Genomic DNA, 21,845 nt, shown 5'->3' with positions numbered 1-21,845 from the left:
TCCTCCATTCAAGACAACACTTTATGTAGCCAGAGATTATGTTTTCCTTAAGGCTTCACATATTTAGGCTAAAGCCCAATTCAGCCAGCCTCCGCTTTCAGGGTGTTTTCCATCTCCCTGCTTGGCAACTGGGCTCTGTGCAAGTGCCACTCCTCAAGCCACAGTGCACCACTCTAGCTGGTGAGTAAGGGGACATAACATTTCCCATTGTATGGGCTCTGCTCTTCCTTTAGCCACCCTAGAACATTTGTCTTCTCCATAACATGATGTTGTTGACTCACGTTCACTCTGCAATCCACAACCACCCTCTCAGACCTTTTCTTGGCAGAGCTGCTGCAGCTGAACCCAGGCAGTGTTTGCACAGCTGATTGTTCCTGCCTACCTCACATGCATCTCTACTGAACTGCATCCTTTCTTCCAGGCCTTTTCCCTAACTTGTCAGCATTGCTTTGAATAGTCATCCTGCCTTTCTCTGTGCCTGCAGCTCCCACTTGCTTTAACTTGTCTCATAAGGATACTCTCCATTTCTTTGTTATCTCTACCCTTACCAGCTCCTCTTCTCTTCAATTGACCCTAAATGCTTTTGGACACAAGGGAAATATGTGATGCTTTACCTGCCACCCACTTAAGAGCTCTAAAGAGCTGTGTCTCATGGAGTTGGCCTTTTGTTCCCCTTTCATCAAGAACCACACAGCAGAGTTGGATGCATTTTTGACTGATACAGTAATGCTTGCTTCTTCTCTCCAGTTGCTTTGTCTTGTGTCAAACAGCTCCTTCACTTCAAAAGGAAGGAGAAGATATGTGCTTATAGTACATGCCTCCTCTTATGCAAATTTTAAGTTCAAGGAATGGCACTGGCTTAGAGGGGAGCTTTTCACTTTGAAGGATGCCAATGCTCTTAGTCTATAAAAAATCATAGCTCAGCACTATGAAAAGAGTACTTGTTTGATAGCATGCTATGACTGTACCAAATAACTTTGTTCTGGGAATGAATAATGCCATAACAGGGAGCTCAAACATAACCTGGCATGGGACAGAACCCTTTGCCATTCTGTCCTTGTCTTTGGCTAGGAGATACAACTGGAAGTGCATGGTCCTGTGGCACCAAAGTCACATTGAAACAGGGTACTGGACATTAAACAACTCTTCTGAAGTAGTGGTAATCTCCCTGTTTGTTAGCCTGTGAGCAACCTGCCAATTCTGGCTTGCATGAAACCGAATTCTCAGGTGGTATGCTGCTATTGCTAAAATAGGGCAGTAAACTTCTTCCTCTCTGTGGGTATGCTATTTTACCTGAGAGCAACACGTGAAGGCCAGAGTCTGTCCTGGGGAGCCCTGTGCAGAGCCTTGGGGAACCCACTGAGATGCTGAGGGCACTGGGGTTATGTGATGCCAGCCATAACCCAGTCACCCAACGCTGGCTCCTCAAGTATTCAATTAAAATGTGCCCAGTATACAGCCTGACTCATGTGTTATATAGATTAAAAATCCCACATCCCCATACCTGAAACTGGTGAGTTAAATAAGCAGTCCCAAGGATTTAACATCTTAATCTGGAACTGTAATGATTGGCTTAAAAATTGAGAAAATGGGAGAAATCATCTTTGCTTGGTTGCTCATGACTCAGGGCCCAGGGTTTTCAAACTTGCCATGAAAAATACAGACTAGGAATATAACTGATTAGAAACTTGAAGATCTGTGTTCACAAGCAACACGTGAATTCCATCATCTGGAGCTTTGAAAAAAGCCCAAATGTGGTAAGGTCTGCAAACAAACGGGGATGTTAGAGAACCAGCTGAAACACAGTAGACATGCAAGTGGAGGCAGGGCAGGAGGAAGCAGGCTAAACTAGCATTAAACCAAAATATTTCAGAAAACATCACTCCCCATTTACCCCTGGGACATGAATGCTAACCTGAAACCATTTCACTCCTTTCTTGTATGCTTTCTATATTAGGAGGTGCTATTTCAGATTTCTACTCACTTCATCACACTGCAGAGTCTCTCTTCTCTCCCTGGGCTGAATCAGTCCCAGGAGGATCCCTGCAGAAGACTGTGGAGCTCTTCTGAGTACGAATTTGACCCACTGTGCTCAGTTGTCCTACTAATGCATCTGTCTTGGGTCCAAGTGCTCTCCTGATTCATACTATAATTATCCTAAAACTAGATTTTTCTAAATTTCATTCCCTCACAGCTTTTTATAGTTCTGGGGATTAATTATTCAGAGCTGTGGATGTTCTCAGCAGTGCTTTTCCTCAGCTTCTATGGACACAAATGCATTTGGCTGATGTAGAGTGGAGCACACAGTGATGCTTCAGACGGGGACAGGGGAATGACCTTTGGCCAAATGTGTTCATGTTTTGTCCTCTGACACCACCTTCTGCCCTCTGCTCTGCTCTGGTGAGACCCCACCTGCAGTACTGCATCTGTGTCTGGAGCGCTCAGTACAGGAAAGACATGGACCTTGTAGAGGGACATACTAATTGAATTGTGATTGCAGTTCCAGAATCAAAGTGCCAAGGACCAGCACAGGAGGTTATATTCCCGGGAGTCTGGTGGATTAAAGGAGCTGCTCCTGTCCTCTCCCCACCTTTCACATGACCTGTTGGAGATGGTCCAGAGAAGGGCCACAAAAATGATCAGAGGGATGGAGCATATCTCCTTTGAGGAAAGGCTGAGAGGGGTGGGGTTGTTCAGCCTGGAGAAGACTTCAGGCAGATGTTATTGTGGCCTTTCAGTACTTAGAAGGGGGCTATAGGAAAGATGGGGACAGATTTTTCCACAGGGCCTGTTGTGACCTGAGGGGTAATGGTTCTAAACTAAAAGAGGGGAGATTCAGGCTGGATGTGAGGGGAACATTCTTTACAATGAGGGTGGTGAAACACTGGCACAGGTTGCCCAGAGAGGTGGTGGATGCCCCATCCCTGGAGACGTTTAAGGTGAGGCTGGATGCGGTTCTGGGCAACCTGATCTAGTTGAAGATGTCCCTGCTCATTGCAGGGGGTTGGACTAGATGAGCTTTGAAGGTCCCTTCCAACCCAAACCATTCTATGATTCTTGAATCTTTTGAGGCATAGATAATCACTGCATTCCCTCACTGCTGTTCACAGGCTTTAGAGTCTCTCTTTACTTGTTACAACTGGATGTCACCTGTAGCATTGTGGGTCAGGAGGGACTGCAATGAGGATGGGGAGCAGTGTACCTGCAGAAAGGGGCAGTGTCAAAAGCCTCCCCCCCCTCCCCCCCCCCATTCTGGCTGAAATGAAGTTGAGCGGGGGTGCAGTGGGTGGCTGAAGGGGATACACTTCTAGCCTGGAGTCAGAAGCTGGGGAGAAGTTAGAAAACTCATTTTGCTGGCTGGGAGTGAGTGGACATGCAGTCAGGAGTGGCCAGGCTCTGGGGGACCCATCCAAAGGGTGTCTCTGTGGGCTGCAGGCTGGGGAAGATGTGTCCTCACAGCCTTACAGGCTTTGCTTGAATTCCACTTGAACTGGAAGTTAGGAGGTGTGTTTGGAGGATGTGGAGGCACCAAAGCACAGACCTATGAGGCTGCTGCAAGCACAGCTCCTCTGGCTTCCTCAGCTGGAGACAGAGTGGTCTCCAGTGCAGGTGTGTGGAGCAGTGTGGTGTCCTTCCCTCCCTCGCCAAGCTCATCCCCTCTGCCTAGGGAGTCACTACCACTGAGCCCTTTCCCTTGGAAGCTGCCACTCACACATGGGGGTTTTCCATCGCACAGAGCGGTGGTGAAGAGAAGGGTCCATGCTGCAGCTGCCAGGCTCAGAGCAGGACCCTGGCTCCCCTGCGGTTGGCTCTGCAGAGGCAATACAGCAGTGGAAAATGAGATGGAGTCTCTTCTGCCTCCCACATCCTCGTTTGGGTAAGTGCAGCGTGTGTACTTTAATTAGCGATGATACATGAGGGAGACAGGAGATGAAGCAACGCTCAAATTAAATATCTGCAGAGCTGGTGAGAAGGTAAATATGAGCTCCCAGACTTGGGGGATTTTTTTCAGTCCCTTCTTTTGCAGCAACAGTTTGAGTTTTAATTTAGAAAGCAAAGAAATCATTGTTGCACCATATTTTTTTTCTCTAAATCCACCACCTTTGTGGTCCACCTTCACAGGCCCCGGGGCTTTATGGCATGGCAAAACCCAGGGAGGGAGAGCTGGGCTCCCACTGCAGGGGAGGAGGCCAGATACCTCCCAGGCACAGCTTTGCTTCAGGCAAAAGGCTGCTGCTCCTGTGCTGCAAACACATGGGCAGGGTGATGGCCTGATGCCTGCATCACATCACCAACCCTCCTGCAGCAAATCACACTTTAACAGAAGCAAAGCACAAAAGTCTTTCCTCAGGGATGGAAGCTTCAGTGATCTGCTAACCAGCCCGACTCCTCTCTCCCATCACTTTGCATTGTTGGGGGGGCTGTGGGTGCACCTCTGCTCCCACAGTCAGGAACTGCTGCTCACAGCCATGTGTTTTGTAGCCCTGCCCATCCCCAGGACATCTGAACACCTCCAACTTTTATGCTGAGCATTTTGTTCCCTGCTGGCATGGACTGGGGGTTCAGACTGAAAGTGGATGGGATGCTGAAATATTACACGTGTCAGGAGGGTAAATGAAGGTTTATTGAAGAATAAATTAACCTTACATTTCAAAATTGTTGTTTCTTATGTGCCTGATTTCCTCTGTGCCCTATATGACAGATTTGTGTTTGGTTTTGTAAATAACATGGTAATTCATTATTGGACAAAGGACGCTCCACAGCGAAATATGGTTTCTAATGTATTTTAAACTGGTAAATGCAAAGTATTCACACCCCCTTTGTTACAATTTCACTTTAATAATGACTTTGGTGTTTCAGTATGAGTCAGGCAACAACACAGGAATTGCTGAAGAATTTTGCTGAAAACTTCTTTGAAAAACCAGTTATGAGTCAGAGGAAGCACACACGAATTTTACTGGTTCAGGCCTGGTTTGGTTGGGTCTGTAATTTCAGAATCCAGATTCCACATCTGGAATTGTCTACAGCTCAGTTATTAATAGGTTGTCTGTATTTTCATTTCAACACCACCACTGAGAGATGGGAACTACCTTGGGGAGAGGAGTGGGCACTAGTGCTGGCCTCTGCCTGGAGGAGGGGACCCTACTAGAACGGGAGATTTCCTGCAGAGACGATTCAGGAGAAAAAACCTTTTTTCCAATGGAAAAATGCATTGCCAATGTGAAAGGAAGACACTGGAAGACTCCAGAAGCTCCAGAGTCCCTACCTTTTGTTTTCTGCCCCTGCTAGTATAACTTGTTTACCTACCTTTTTATTACCAAACACGAAATTTTAGATGCCATAAAATGTTGGCTGTTCCCAAAAGGGGCCTAAAGCAAAGCATCAGTTATGTTGCTCCTGGAGTTCATGTGTGCAAGGGCAGAAATGTGCTCTTTGCATGGCCGAAGCCAAACTGTACATTAATCAGTGCCAAAAGTCTTATGTAAAAGGTGACCCATTCCAGCATTTTTTAGGAATTCATCTGGTTTAGGAACTCGATTACTTCTCAATCTCTGTCAGCATGAAGAGATGTCTCCAAAATCTCTGTCAGACAGAATTACTGTTGTTCAGATACCCCCAGCATGAAGTAACTGAATCGCTCTTCCTTGCCTGGGTATCATTTTATATAAAACAGGACACCTGGTATCATAATATGAAAAATCTGGTGGTATTTGCACGGCAATCTGAGCACAGAGGAGCTGCTGTGGCTTTAATAAGCTGTGCCACTGTTTGCCTTGAACGCTGCTGGGCGGATCAGATGAGAGTGGCCTCACCAGCAGGTGCCTTGAGCACCAGATACCTTGCCAGATCACTGTGGGATGCTGATGAAAACATGGTGTTATGCATTGTCCGCAATCCTGCTAGCAGGCTCTCTTATAGGATTATTATCTGTTTGTTTGGACAGGGAAGAAAATATCCTTTGCTTGAAGCAAATTGCCTCATGGTTTGTGTTGTGATACAAGGTGATTATATATCCCTGAAGGCTGCAACTGATTTTAGTTGCAAAGTTGCTATTCCTCTCTGTTGGTCTTACAGAAAAATGCATGTTTTGGTGGTGCTGTGGTAAAGGTAGGGCAGGATACTTGGCAAGGCTAGAAAGTAGCCTGCCCCTGGGAAAAGTCCTCCCACTTCAGCAGGAGTCCTCTGTATTTTGCTGTAATAACCCCATAGGGTGAGAAGCACCACCTGGGGGAATGCTGTTCCCCTTTGTTCCTGTCCGAGGCCCATCATGTCAATGGGTCTTTCTTCTTCCCCCTCCTCCTGCCCCCACCAGGTCGGGCACCAAGTGTGCATCACTGCCTGTCCCAGCTAAACCCTCCCAGCTAATCCCAGCACCCAGCAGGTTGGAGGTCCTGCGAAGCCAGGAGGCAGCTGCTCAGCCTACAGGCTGCTGTAGCTTTGCAGGATCATGTATTGGGCTCTCCAGATGATGGGAAATGCACATGGACTTTGCAGGTGAAGGCCGGTCAGTGAAACATGGTTGTCTTATGCTTGAAATTAAGTACATTTTTCACTTGAAATCAAAGCTCATGGTAGCAGAACTGGGATGTTCCTACAACAGCATGGAGGATCTAGTGATTATCTAAGTGAGGAATCAATACCTCCATTTACTTATTAGTACACATCTGTCAAATGTCCAACAACGTGAATACCCTATTTAAGTATTTTCTCCAGGCATAAACCAACCTTTTTAAAATTACTTTTTCCTTGTTGAAAGTGTTGTTAATTAATACTTTTATTGTCCTCCCCTGTGATTTGCTTTCTCTTAATTACCAACAGGAGCAACACAGGAGTGCTCCATTGCCTGTACCAAAATTAATCTGACTTCCTCCGAATTGCACTGAATAATCCACATGGCTTTGCCTTCAGGTACTAAGTGGGAAATGCTGCTTTATGAGGCCCTCTGTGTTCACAGAATCACAAAATGTCTTGCATTGGAAGGGACTTTCAAAAGTTCGCTAGTCCAATCCGCCTGCAATGAGCAGGGACATCAGCTAGATCTGATTGTTCAGAGCCCCATCCAGCCTGACCTTGAATGTTTCCAGGGATGGGGAAAGTATTCCAGTGTTTCACCGCCCTCACGATAAAAAATTTCTTCCTTATATCTAGTTTGAATCAACCCTCTTTCAGCTTAAAGCCACTACTCTTGTCCTATCCCAACAGGCCCTACAAAAGAGTTTGTCTGCATCTCTCTTATAAGCCCCCTTCAGATATTAAAAGGAATTTCAGTATGAAGTATTTCAGGGTGGATTTATGCAGATGGGAATGGTCTGAGGGCATGGATGTCCCGGCAGGAACCTGGATGAGGGGTGCAAACTTGATGCAAAAGCCCCTTAACTCCAGAGTGGGGGGGCAGCAGCATCCTGATGCTGGTGTGTGGGGTCCCCCGGCTCTCACAGGGCTCTGGAAGGCATCCCAGAGCACGCAGGCTGGCAGAGCACTAAATAAGCATCTTGTTGGCTCCAACATCCCAGAAAGCACTGTCGGGTTTCTTTCTTTCCCTCTTTTGTTCAGCCATATGAAAAAAGCGGTCTGAGCAAAACTGAAAGTCCCTGTGGGGAAATACCAGGTTTACTATATCATTCAGTATTGCCCTGATTGAACAAAAATACTTTGTTTTGTTTTGCCTTTTAAAGCTTTTGTAATGCCAGGCTAAACCACTGATTTTCATTTAGACACACTGGTATTTCTCATACTTAATTTCTGACTTTTGCATTTTCCTGTTGTGGTTCAGAATGGAAAATGTAACAGCATTGATTCATAGAAACACTTGAATCATCTTACTCTATCCCCCCTTTCTCAGCATAAATCTGCCATGTTGGATCACAAAACCAGTGTTCATTCTGTTACATCTCACAGACACAACAGTCTTTGAAGGTTACTTTGCTCTATGGAAGCTCATCCATTTCATAGGCTCCCTATTATTTTCTGCTTGGACAAATTAGACACGTCATTTTGTGTTTTGAAATTGCTGCTGCTGCCAGTGTGAGGAAATAGCCTGTGTGGGGATGCCAAGTCCAGGTGGGAATGCTGCGGGATTATGGGCAGACACTCAAGGCCCTGCTGCTCTGCCCTGATAGCAGGTATCTTTGTGTGTAGAGCCTGCAGGGTAACTGGATTGTTGGTAGATGCAACTCGAAATAAGCATGTGCAAGCTATGGAGCACAGGAAATTCCCCTGGCCCCACACTCTGTTTGATGATAAATCCTAGCAAACATTGTGGCAAACCCCTCAGTGCAAAACTGCACCACAGGGAGAAATGAGGCTTTTTATTTTTCCCTATTTAGCAAGGTTTTTCCCTTTTTGTGTAAGAAGTTTTAATATTAAAATCTTACCTAAACCACCTAACTTTAGTGTTTCGCATAGCAACTGCAGCCTGGGAGGCACAATCAGGTCCTTTTTAGATTCCCATGTAATAAGCTACTAGACAACAGCAAATAAAATGAAAATGTGCTGTTTAATTCATAAATTCTTCATCTCTGTCAGGGCTGATGTTTTTTAATATTGCCACCCCCAGTCATTCTATTATCAGAGGGAAAAACCAGGAAGCCAAATTTCTTTTCATCATTACTCTCTCTGACTTTGAAAAGGACACCAAGTGTTCTTATACATGGAAATGTGCCTGACGGCTTTGACTGTTCATGAGCTAAGTCCCCTGTAGTCTCTGGGATATCCCTGGGGCAAGCTTAATACAAATGTAGGTAGCAGAGTGAGTTTTTGTCTTTGTCCAGCTGTGCAGGCACACATCTGCTGTTCTCAGGCTTACTGCCAATCATTACAGCTCTTACTGTTCATTTATCCTTGTAGGGGAAGAAAGCACCCAAGACAATCTCCTGCTAAGAGAAAGCAGAGCAATCATGCAAAGATGGAGTACTGCCACTATTTCTGCTACTTATTTTTTAATCTATCTGATGTTACTGGCACAGTGGCAGGCATAGCAAGTAGGTTGGAGATTAAAAAGCATGCAAAAATTACATTAAACGTTGTGTTGTAGCTAAATTTGCTGAAAACCCATTTGCCCTTGCTCCACATTATATCATTCAAACTAGACAAAGAGACTCTAGAGGGTACTGGCAGATTCGCCCCTCCTGCCTCTTGCCATCCTCCAAGGTCATTTTAAACAGGCCAGGAAAGCGCACTAGAAGATACTGCAGGGAACAATCCTGCTTTGGCAGGAAAATGCACTGTAAAAATCTACCTGCTCATTTCCACCTCCAGTTTCTGTGATCTAGACGACTGGCAAAACCCCTTGGTATATTTGTTTTGGTAGTATGTAAATACTAGGTCTGCCTGCTTAGGCAATGCCGCCTGTTCATACTACGGATGAGAGCAATGTGTGCAGCTGGCATTTCCCAAGTTATGTTTGCTTGCCTGTTAAGTCCAACTTGGAAATGCAAAGGAGTGCAAAGGGTTAAACTGATAAAGCCCATCATCTGGTAGCACAAAAATGGGAGGCTTTATAGATGAGCACCCAGGGGGTTATTACTGGAAGACAAAACTTATCAAGGAAAATAGTTCTGATGAACAGTTTTGTCTCTTATTTCCCGAAGCACCTGTCATCCAGCTTGGCTTTATCACAATGAAATAACAATTGGCTGCACCACTCCTTTACTATTTTCATTTGAGTTTCTCTGAAGTGATTCTCCAGTGAGGGATTTCCAAAAGCAAGATTCTAACAGGATGAAGAAAATAATTAGAGCGTCTTTTGAAAGGTTGCCTTCTTGCATCAAATGTAGGCTGTGAGACAGCTCAGTGATAGGGGGGTGCTCCTGGGGGTGCTCCTCCAACTGCTTGTGCGAGGTTGTCCTGCAAATGCCCCAGCCAGGGAGGAGCTCCTTCCCAGGCAAAACTCCTGATCAGTGGCTCCTCCCACAGAAGTGCTATCTGCCTCCAGAAGGACAGTGTGGATATGACCAGGGTGACCGTGTCCACAGTCCACAGCCAGAAGACATGCTTTTACTGTCACTGCCTGCAGTGGAAGCACATCGTAGCTGTTATGAGAGAGGCAGATCAAGGCCTCTCAGACCCACACAAGCTTTGCACCAGACAGATGCCATGAAAGTGGCTGGAGCAATTTTCTGCCCTCAAGGATACTGCCAGCTTTTTCCATCCCAACAACCATGACAGGTATCAGGAGACCAACAGGGAAAGAGCAGGACGAAGCCTTAATCTTTGCCAGCAGTTTCTTTCTTTGTTCTTTTTGGTGCTGGGCTGCCCACGTCAAGCTGATGAACTGCTCAAAAAAGGTAAATATCGCTTTCATCTCTTCCTTGAGTTAATCATGCCAAACCACAGGAAGGCAGGTAATAATTCAAGATTAGCAATACCCTCATAAAGCTCACATTATTATGGCAGATATTAAAGAATAGCAGCATGCCACAAAACTCAAACACTTTAGCTTCCACCTAATCCCTCGGTGATTAAACCCCAGACAGCAGAAGGAATTTCACATAGTATCTTCAAATCCAGCATAGTTGGAATGATGCAGATGAATCTAATTTAATCCGTCTTTGTTTCTTACTCCTGACTGTGGAAACAGAATGAAAAGCAGAAAGAAAAATCAAACAAAAGGTGAGATGCCAGAGCAGCTATGGATTTAAGTTTGCAAAGGTCCATGCTAGGTCATCATATATTACAAATAGGCTTAACAACATACACTGTCAAAAGAAGAACTTTAAATAAGCCAGAAAGACCCAATGGGCCCAATTTTACAAATGCTTTCATAGAATCACAGAATCAATTAGGTTGGAAAATACTCTTAAGATCACTGAGTCCAAACCTTAACCCAGCACTGCCAAGTCCACCACTAAACCATGTCTCTGAATGACACATCTACTCATCTTTTAAATACTCCCAGGGATGGTGACTTCATCACTTCCCTGCGCAGCCTGTTCCAATGCTTGACAACCCTTTTGGTGAAGACAGTTTTCCTAATAACCAATCTAAAACTCCCCTGGCACAGTTGAGGCAATTTCTTCTTACCACTTGTAACTTGCAACCGACCCCCACCTCTCCATCCTTCTTTCAGGTAGGATGAGTACAGTATTTCACAGGACATTAAGTTCTCACAGCAGTACACTCAAGTATGCATTTAAGCACTTAACATGAAAAAGTAACTACCTACATTCTCTGGTACATTCTTTGAAGAAGTGAGCAGCACTGGGATGCTGCAGAGTGGAAAGAGCAACCTCCTCAAACTCATTGCAGGAATGAATATGTGGCTTTCTTTAATTTGAGATTGTGAGCAGTTGACAACTTTCTACAGGCCATCCTTCCTTGTTTCCCAGGGGATTTCTATAACCTAGGAATTGCATGTTATCAAGCAGTAGGACTCAAAATCATCTGAAATCTTGGCAGTGTTTCTTTGGTTGGATATCTATTGGGATTGCACCATCCTGTATCCAGTTACAAATGGAAGGGTGCAATCCTTGAAAAAAGAAGTTTGGTATAAATGTCTCATTTGGTCCTTGTTGTGTGTTCCCCAATAACTGTTGAATAGAGAAAGATTTTCAGTATTTATGCAATTTATCCTAGGATAATGTACAAAATGCTAGAGGGCTGAAAGAGAGGGGCAGCTATGGGCACTTCTCATAAGTACTCACTGACCATAAAATGTCCATGAGTTCCCAAGCACAGGCAGCTCCTGACAGAAACGTTTGAGCACTGTGCTGAGCAGGGTGCAGTGAGGACACGCACCCAACAATCACCCCAAACTGTGGCAGGGTGCTTGCATCCACCAAGGCCCATTGAACCAAGGCATCCCTGCAAGGAATCAGTGGCTGCAGGTCTCATCTCACAACCTGTCCGCTGCAGGATGAAGGGTGGTGCTGCGTCACGGAAAACGTGCTGCTGTTGGAGCAACCATGTTAAAAATGAAAGTGGAATTGAATGCCATAAACTGCCTCCTCTTGCCAGATGTCAGCCCCAAGGGTTGTAAATCACAGAGGAGGCTTCAAGTAGGTACTTGCTCAGTTGCCACCTATTGCTGGGCTGAGGGTGGTGGTGTCACCCACACCATCTCCTCCCTGGCAGAGCAGCTGGTGAGGCACAGTGACAGCCACAGCAGGGAGGGAAGGGATTACAGGGAAGTCATGGGGATTACTCACATGTAATCATCTGCAAGGAGAACCCAGTTTCAAACATGTGAAGTTGGCAACAATGATGGTGGTTGCATACAGTTTTCCATTATATGTTCCTGGTCAAGCTGCTTCTAGTTTTAACTTTGGGTTCTTTAGTTTCCACACTTGTTCTTTGCCTTGGGCTGACATTTTTATTTATTTATTTTTTAAGCTGGCAAAATGGTTGAACTATTTCTGAAAGATGTTGGAGAAAATGGTATTACTGTGTGACACTTTAATCTATTTGCATCTCTGTATTCAGTTTCAATTGATTCAAGCTTTTGAGTACATGTGAAAGGGTTTAGTGCTTTCTTTTTTCTTCTCTCTTTTTCTGTCCTTATAAAAATCTGTTGGCCCCACTGCAGAGACAAGCTTTGAAAAACTGCTGCTTTGGGGGGGGGAAGGTGTGCTTTTTCTGTTTACTCCTATCCCCCCCTCACCTCCCAAGGTTTGTCGCTAAGATCTTTAAGTATCTTTTATACCTGGTGTGGCCTTGATTTCATCTCGGAATAGTTCTTATCTAGTGACTGCGCTCAGCGTGCTCACTTAGTCTCCTGTAAGGGGAGCAGACTGAAAGCTACCGATAAGGCACAGTGGCAACTACATTAAATTCTCCATACGTTTTTGATTTGAAAACGTGCTGGGCAGGAGCTGGGGAGGGAGATGGGAGAGATACATCCTAACGGAAAGATTCACTTCTTTGTGCTGCAGGCCGTATTTCTGAGCAACGCTTCCAATTATCTCCCTCGGGAGGCAGATTAGCATCAAGCCCTAAACCCTCTCCATTTTGTGGTGGGGTGCGCGGGCAGGCTGGGCAAGCTCGTGTCTCGCACAGAGCCGCGACCGCCTGGCTGCAGCCGGACGGGACTACACCGACCCCGGACTCAGCCGAGGGTACCGAATTCACCCGCATCGCTGACAGCGCTGGTGGGAACACCGGTGGGATGGGAGGGGGGCACCGCGGGGGGCAGGGGGCTCAGGGGGGTTGCCGTGCTCATGTCCACCGGCCGCTCCGGAGCCACCGCGTTCTACCCGCTCACCGAACGCTCGCCACCTTCAGCCGCGCTGAGGATGCGCGCAGGGCCTGGCTTGAGCCGCTGCCGCGGGAGTTCTGCGGCTCCATCGTTTCCTTGTTTGCTTTGGGGTTAGAAGAAAAACAAATATATAGAAAAAAAGAAAAATCCAAACTTTTTCCACCACCACCCCCATCCCCCCGCCAGCAGGGACGGCAGCGAGCGCCGGTGGGGCGGGCGAACCCCCGCAAGCGCGCAGCCCCGCGGAGCCTCCTCTCCGCGCTGCCCCGTTGGCCCCGCACTTCCTGCCCGCCGGCGGCTCGGCGGCGGCCCGGAGAGGCGGGCAGGGCGATACCAAGTGGCCCGGCTGGGCGGGAGCGGCGGCGGGCGGGCCGCCCCTGCGCGGGGCTCGGCGCTGCGCACGTCGCGGGGCGGCCGCGGAGCAGCGGCGCGGTGCGGTGCGCTCCGCCCTCGCCCCCCCGGAGCGGCCGCTGCCCCGCCGGGGAAGTTGAGCTCCGTTCCTCGCTCTCCCCGGTCCCTCGGCGACGGCTCCTTCCTCCCCCTCCCTCCAATGCGCCTCCCGCTCATTTCCTCTTTTCCTCCCCGCTCGCCGCCGCTCCGCAGGCGCGCGGCTCGACCGGGCGCCGCCGCGGAGTTGTAGCTCCCAGGAAGCCGCCGCGCAGTCGCCGCCTGTTTCAGGCCGCCGCGGGACCCTGCTCTGACAGCCGGGTAAGGGGCTGAGGCTGCCCCGCCGCTGGCCGCGGAGCGGCGCGGAAACTTTGGCGGGGCGGCGGGAGACCGCGCTGCCCTCCCTGCCGTGGGGAGTGTGGAAGGGTGGAGGTGGGGAGCGGGGTGAGGAGGCTTTAACCGGCTGCTGCAGGGGTAGGTTTGCGGAGCGAGGGTGGGAAGGATCCCGGCTGGATTGGGGGTGCGGAGCTCTCCGCACATCTGTTACTCCCCCGCGGGGAGCGGAGCGGGGCGGGGCGCGCCGGGAGCCCCCTTAGCAGCCCGGGGACGGGGAGCGGGACCCCCGGCCCCGCCGCCCTGAGGCTGCGGTGACAGCTCCCGCCGCGCCCCGAGCCGTGGGAGCGCCAGCGCTTTCACCTTCCCTCGGAAAAAACGCGTATGTGCGTATCTGTGTGTCTTTGTATGTGCGTGTGTGTGTATCTGTGCGCATATATACATGTGTGCGTTTATATACATGCAGCCCGCGTGTTTATCTGCGGTGTATGCGAGTCTCGCAGATGATGAAGGGGGTTACGCAGCTAAGCTTTATGGTGGTTAATGGTTTACCCGGCGAAGTTCCCGCCGCATGAATGTTGCAGGGCGTTTTGAGTCAACTCCTTGAGAGCCGGACTTCCTACTTGCCACCCTCCCAAACAACATCTAAAAATGCTGGCGTTTGCCTCTGGTGAGTAGGATTTTTCGGCTGTCATCCTCTGGGAGATGTCTGGGGTGCACTGGAAGCCGGATGGCTGCAGCTGAGGTCACCCCGGTTCCCTGAATCCGTGTCTGCCAGCCATAGTTTGCATCGGGCTGCTGGGGAACCTGCAGGAGTGCGGAGCTCCAGCGTGCAATAGCTGCTGGAGTACCGAGAATCACAAGAAATAGGGGATAAAACAAGGCAAGTGTATTTACAAGTAAGTTTCCATGAAATAAGTTCCTGCTCAGTTTGGGAAAAGGTCATGTAATGCATCATCTGGAGCAAAGGGCTGACTGGGAACAGCAGCTGGGTGTTCAGTAGATCTGTGTCTTCTGCTTGCTGCTGGGTAATTTATACCTTTATGACAAAATCATGATTTTTTTTCACAAGAATACTTAGCAGCAGGCCCTGGAACGGAGTGTTACCCTGTAATCCCATTCACAAGTGAAAATCTGGAGGGGAGATTAGATTTTCTCTGTGGGGAAAAGAAAGAAAGTATCAACTACTCTTTCCCCAAAATACTCCCCAGTTTTCCCAGTAGGAGCAGTTTGTTGCAGTGTCAGGTTCAAAAGCTCTTTTTGCCTGAGATGGAACTGCAGCAAAGACCAAAGGGTTATTTCAGCAGGGCACTGGCATGAGAGCACTGTCCTGCATGGGGTCCCACCAGCATCATCTGGTGCTTGCCATGACAGCCAGGGAGCAGAGCTGGAAAGGAGCCTTCTCTGGGGCCAAATACCCATCTCGCTCCTGGTCCCTCAACTCTTCTCAGGTGCTTGGCTCAGGAGGATTCTATTTGGGTGAAAGATCTTACAACTGCATGTGTTTGGTTTCAGGTAGTGTGGTGAGGCGTGGGGGACAGGGCAGATCATCTCCCCGCATCTTCCCTTTGGTCAGGTGAGGAGCTGATGCCTAGCTAGCCAGACACATCGACTCTTCCTGATACCTGTTTTCTGTTTGTCTCTGTTTCTTGTCTTGAATTTTGGATTTCTGTGTGTAGAGGAGAAAGTGTAGGAAATGGGAAGGAAAAAAAGCATGTGCTGCTATAGAGTAGCTGTCGCAATGCTGGCAGCAGCTCAGCTGAGGAGTCAGCTATGCTGGCAAAAAAAGTGTGTTTTGTTGGCACAGCTTAGCGCATTCAGGGAATTGCAAGGGTGAGGAGAGTTCTGCGAGCTGCAGGAGTAGGGTTTGCGCTTGCAGCTGGATGCTTGCACGAGCAGGAACTTGTGTAAGGGTAGACAAGCCTCTTGCGTTCTCAACTCTGGCTGTCTCTGTGCAGGCACAGGCAATGCTTTGCTTTCAGCTGGCACTGTGGTGCCTCCTCTGCCACCCGAGTGCATGGGCATGGTTGTTGGAAGACTATGGTAGAGATTACTTGGTAGCCTAAGCAACATTGAACTTGGATTATGACCCTGCAAAAGAACAAAACAGCAAAAGAGGTGAAAAAAAAGGAGAAAGAAAGCATGTGATTTGTGATTAGAAATGGTTGCAATTTAAAATACTCATGCAATGGGATTTATTTTTCTGTCCAAGCAAGACAATATTCTTCTGAGTGTCAGTTACTTTGACATGAGACAAGAATGCTGGTGAATGAAGGGGGCAGTTGTGAATTAAATGTTGGGTATATTGTTGGGTTTTTTTTCTTGCTTTTCATGATGTGAATCCATAGGGAATGAGGTTGTGCTGTCTGCATGTGCAAGGTGCACTGATACGGGAAGAGGATCTCACACTTTTCCAGAGAACTGCTGGCCTTTCTTTCAAGCATGACTTTTGGGGCAGATCCAGTAACAAATGCAATGTTTTCCAGTGAGTGGAAGAAAAACAGACCTTTTAAAAAAAAATAAGTGTGTTTTTCCTCATGTTCCTAGGATGCTTCCCATAATGTCTGTATGTGGGATCAGTTTCTTTGTTGTCTGTATTAGAAAATCGTGTGTGTCCAACTTCAGTATCTTCATGGAGCTTAACTCGGACTGAAGTTAAATTTCTTTCATCAAGAAGTGATTTATCTTAGCTCATGTTTACTGTATTACTGTATTGTGTGGGATACTACCCATGGATTGTGGAAGGATTTGCTCCTGCAAAATTGTTGGGGTTTAGCCTTAATGATCAGGAAATGTCTTAAATCAATGCTTGAAATTTCTGTTGTTCCAATAATCCCGCACCATCCTGAGAGGATAATAAATGCAAACAGTTATCTTCAGTTCATCAGCCTTTAGCTGTATAAAAGCTTTCACAGGTTGGTCATGTTCTGCTAACCTGGTAATTAACCCATTGATTTCTGCATTTCTTGACTCCCCCAGATAAATTTCTTCTGCCTATTGTCACACTCCAATAGCAAAGTAATTGTGAAACCTTCAACAGTGAGGGCATATACTTCATGAAGGAGCTCCTTACCTTACCTCCAGAGTCTTTCAATGGGTAGGAGAGAACATTCTTCAGCTGAGCCTCCTGGAAATGTGACCTTTCAGGAAGTTCAGTGTTACATTGCTTAATGACTGGGAGACTCAGACTATGGGATGAATTATTCATTCTTCTGCACTGATTGCACTGGAATTGGAAGGCAGGAGTGGATCCATCTCATAAGCTAAGAAATATTTCAGTTCTTCTGGATTGCACTGCATGAAATGCTCCTTTATTAAGAAATACTGCTTATAATTCACAGCGTACATGTGTGAATACCATGGTGGAAGAGATGGCAGCGGTACTGTGACTGTTTCAGTGTTTCTTGTCCTCTAGGTGTATATCTTTTTAAAGTCAAAGAAAGCAGCAAGTAGTTTAAGGAAGTCTCCCTGGTGATCTGTGTTAGTTGAGATACTGTGGTAACCCTCGCTGGCTGCATTCCATGCAAAAGATGCTGGCTACAACCTAGTCAGCTTTTCTCTTCTCTTGCATGCCACATTTCCTGATGATCAAACTGCCTGTAGCAAGCAACACAATCTACTTGAAATCTGTCTGGGGAAAAAAAGCCTAACCAAAGAGTAACAAAACTTAGACATAGCTGTAGTTACATACAGTTCATGGTCCAGCCTTTGTGACCTTCTGCCAGGGGTTTTTTGTGACATTTACAAAAGTATTTTATCCTTATTTTCTTTTTCTGTGCTCTATTTTCAAGGGAGATCAGGCTGCCTAAATAGGAAAGGGTGCAGCTGTGTAAATGCGTATTTAACAGCTGGGGGTGGGAAAAGAAAGATGCTTGCTAGTGTTGCAGTTCCTGAAATCCTGATGTAGTCAGAGGTATGTTCTGAGCCGATGGTATCCCTTTAAATATTCACTTGGGTTGGAAAACGCTGGATTAGGATAACAGGGGTGCCTGGAGACTTCAAGGGTGGAAGGCACAGCTCGCACCTACAGAGACGCTTGCTGTAACGAGGCGTACTGAGATCCTGACATGCGTGCCAAGAGCGACAGCTAAACTTGGTCATCTGGTTTAGCAATTAAAGTGTGTTTTTGTTTTGGACAATGGATTTATTGTAATGAATTAACCGGACTGGTCAGAGTGGCAGAGGGGTTTGTTTTTGATTCCCCAACCATGCAGCATGCCAGCATCAGGAATGTACTTCCCACCTGTGGAAGTGCAAGAAGCATTTCATCCTGAGTTCCCCCACGGAGAAGGGAGCACTCAAGTGTGCCTTCTGGTGCGCAAACCTCAAATTCTTGTCATGTCTTGAAAATATAAGCGTATGATGGATGGTATAGCTTGGCCATGGGATAAGGAAATACATTATGCTGAGGCTTGAAAGTTGGCACGTCTCATGCAAAGTCATTTTAGAATAGGCAGGGGTGGCGGCAAGTGGGAGGAGAAGGAAAAGAGATGCCTTCAGGGAGGTGGGAGCCAGCACACAGGCGTGCTGCAAGGCTTCCTCACTGCTTCTTGTTCAGCTCTGCTCCACAAAGGCTGGTGTGTCTGTGCAGAAGGGATGCTTTCCCTTGCTCACAGGTAGCAGGATTTTTTCCTTTCCCCATTTCTTATTTTCCTTCCTTTCTAAAGGGCACTTTGCACAGGATGCTCTGTTCTTGGCAGCTCACCTGTGGTGTGAGGGGAGAAAGCTCACTGCTTTCGGCCATGCTGCAGATAGCCGCCGTCAACACCAGCTAGCATTTGCAGGGCATTCTTTCCTTTTCTCTTTAGTGAAGCTTCTATTGTAGCAGGTAAATGGCATTTCTCCAAAGACTGCTCATTGTCTTTCTTACAGCTTACCTGGGGAGAAGCAGACTTCCCTTTGGAGGACAGTATGGGGCTGGTTGATGCTAACTGCTTGTGCATGAGAGGGGAGTGGGATTTACAAAGGAAGACGCTGTGGATACATCGCCATCAGCACTGACTCTAATCATGAAATGTGTGTTCAAAAGAAAGCAAGTGCACTTCGCAGTGCTTTGGAAAGGGTCTAGAAGTAACATCTGTTAAGTATGTTAGAAGATGCTTGAAAACCGTGTATCCCCTTCACCACAGCTGGAGGGAAGGCGAGAGCTTGAAATGTAGGCCTGAGAGCACAGGCCTGTCAGGAGCTGCCTGGCCGGTGGGTACTGCAGGCCGCTGCCTATCCTCGTCCTGCAGTGGTCAGAGCACCATCCCGGAATGATCTGGGGCTTCTGCTATTCCTTCCAGTTTCCAGTTTGAGTTTCTGCTTTGATGGTCAGTACCCCTGTGTCTTGTGTGGCCTCTCTCCTCTCCTGGTGTCTGTCTTCTAAAGCTCTTGTACCAAGAGAGCTGGAGTTGCTGTACAGGGGCGAGGGGAGAAGAAAGCAGACTCAGCATAGAAGGCCTTCTGTGATCAGACACTATGATTTTTGCCAGGCTGAGTTCTGCTGCTCCTGAGGTCATGTATGTCAGCTTTGCTGCACAGGGGCTCGGGGGGGCTTTCTAGAAAATGGATTTGTGTGTGTGTAAGAGTTTAGTAAAGGAGGCATTTACACAAAATAAACGGGGGTAGGAATGCAGGCGTTTGTCAGTCACCTTTTCATGGCCAGTCTCTGAAAGCCAGAACCAGTTAAGTGGGAGTGAGCATGTGCCTCTCTCCTGGCCTTGCACAATGAAGCCTGCTGATAGCTACATCCTGTGGAGGGTGGCAGGCCAAGCCTGTCCCTGGTTAAACAGCCTGATTAACCTCAATCCCGTGGCAAATGATTCCCCTTGGCTCAGTTAGGTTTGGTGTGAAGCAAACCCACTGAAATCAGTTGTGGGAAACCGTTTCAGTTGGCTCCCTTGGCATTGGTAACCCATCAGCTGGGTTTTTTTCTGGGTGCTGTACCCTCAGTGATGGCTGTGCCCACTGCTCAGGTTGTCAGGACAGGAGTTTGGTCTTTGCATGTGTGCCTGTCTCCCCAGGGAGCACCATGTGAGCCTGGGGCTGCTGCACTTCTCCACACCAGGCTCACCCCAGCAGCAGCAGCTCTTCCTGAGCCATGCCAGGGCTCTTCTGAGGTTTTTAGGAGATGTATCAAAAGATCTATATTTTTTAATGGAAATTGGATTTCATTCCAGCTCTGCGTAATTTAAGCTGTGGTAGCAGTCTGAAAGCAAATGAGAATGAGCTCTGTAGACTGCAGCCACAACTTTCTGTTCTGCTCATGTTATACTTCTTAAATTGACATTCATTCCTAAATCTGTTCCTGAAGTTCTGTTACTAAGAGCTGTGTTTTTCCTGGGAGATACACAAAGTGAGGGAAGATCACCCTTAATTTTTAATTCATCCTCTAGCTCTCTTCTCCCATCTTCTTAAGGATGCTCTGAACCTGCAGGCTGACTTGCTCAGCCAGGCTTGTCTGCTGGGAAACCACCTGATGCTGGTGGCCCTCTGCAAAAAAGCAAAATGTATCTGATACTGTTCAGATTACAGCAGCCTCCCAAAGCAGCTTGCATAGGAGGAATCTGTGACTCCAGTAATGTCTCCCTGCCAGCCAGGAGGAGGAGAGGAGTCTTTGCAGGAGAAAATCACATCGCTGATACCTGCCAAGGTATGGCTGGATCAGCCAGAATAGAGAACCAAAGCAGTTGCTGTGCCTGTCACAGGAGGGGGTCTCTGTTCTGACAGAATGGCTTACTGCACATAGGTTTTGCCAGATTTGAGCTTCTCAGCTGCACCGACTGTGATTTCTCCTCTCAGATCAACTGCTTGCCCGTGTCTTTCATCACCTCTGATGGTTACTGTTGGTGGGCTTTTTGCAAGGTGTGTGCTGCAGCTTCCCAGAAGTCCTGTCCCTTAAATAAGGCAAGCTGTTACGAACTGACAGCACCAGGAACAAGTCAATGTACTGAGTGCTTGGATTTATGAGTGTAATTCAGAAAGCATAGTTTGTAAGTGAATGTGCCCTTGCTGGCTATTTCCACAGCTCTGGCTTGTTGCAAGACACAATCAAGGATATTCTTCTTAGCTTAGCTGTTATATTCTGGGGACTGAGAGCTTCACAGCCAGCCCTTGGCTACTCCTTGTGCTGGGACATGTAGAGCTAGGTGCAAGCTGCATCTTGCTTCCAAGCTTTGTTTTCAGATGCTTGGTGCCCATGGCAGGTGCTGGGGTTTTGTATTCCTCATTAATGGCCTTGATAGCTTTTTATGCTTAGTGGGGAGGCACATCTCTAACAGAAGTGTTCTGCCACACTTGCCCTGTTTCATGCAAGCACTGCAGGAATGTTTTTTGGGAAATTTTAATATTCTTGAGCTGTATGCATGCAAAAGGCTGGGCTGACTATGGAATATTCGTGACTGCTCAGGGGCTTGTAAGGGGCATGCCTCCTGGTGTAGCAGTCATTAGACAGAAATGTGAACTGCATGTGATTTTTAAGTGCCATGAGGGGTTGGGTCAGTGTTGTGCCTCCTGATATCTATGCAACCACACTTGGTGTCCTGTGCCTGGTGTTCAGGCAGACTGATGTGAGGAGGATGCGTAGGCACTGGGGAGAGCAGTGCTGCAGGCTGAGCTCCTCAGCCTAGCCACCATTGCTGCCTCTGTGTGTGGCAGTGTTTGTGACATCACCATGCCAGGTTCTGCGGCTCTGACAGGAGCTCGTGGTTCAGTGTGGTGCAAGGTTTGCAGGGTGCTCACTTGCTATCGCCAGTCTCCGCTCCTCCACCAGCTCACTCTGCTGTCCACGTCAAGCTGTGGAGATGCCAGCCTCCATTTAAACCCATTTCTTAATGTCAGTCAGCAGTAGAAGGGGAGGGGAAAATCCCTAACCAAAGTAGCAATGGTGACAGATCCTGAAACATAGACTTCAAGGTGGTCACCCATCAGTCTTCTCCAGGTGCCTGGTTTT

The 21,845-nt window shown here is 47.6% G+C and overlaps 1 protein-coding gene across 3 annotated transcripts in view; it reads left to right on the top strand.

Annotated features, from left to right (window-relative positions):
• HPCAL1 (hippocalcin like 1) overlaps positions 1 to 21,845 on the top strand; it is a 77,734-nt gene that overhangs the window by 2,124 nt on the left and 53,765 nt on the right. Inside the window, exon 1 of one of the 3 annotated variants that reach the window (XM_031052776.2) lies at positions 12,974 to 13,085. The exons of 1 other annotated variant lie outside the window; for it this stretch is intronic. The gene's annotated coding sequence lies outside the window, so the exon portion shown is untranslated. Of the gene's footprint in view, positions 1 to 12,973; positions 13,086 to 13,646; positions 13,901 to 21,845 lie in introns of those variants that run through there. One more of the 3 variants, XM_034061204.1, reaches the window with a different exon arrangement.

The sequence above is a fragment of the Melopsittacus undulatus genome, chromosome 3 (genome assembly GCF_012275295.1).
Source record: "Melopsittacus undulatus isolate bMelUnd1 chromosome 3, bMelUnd1.mat.Z, whole genome shotgun sequence".
Taxonomy (NCBI): Eukaryota; Metazoa; Chordata; class Aves; order Psittaciformes; family Psittaculidae; genus Melopsittacus; species Melopsittacus undulatus.
This window is presented reverse-complemented; position numbering and strand designations above follow the sequence as displayed.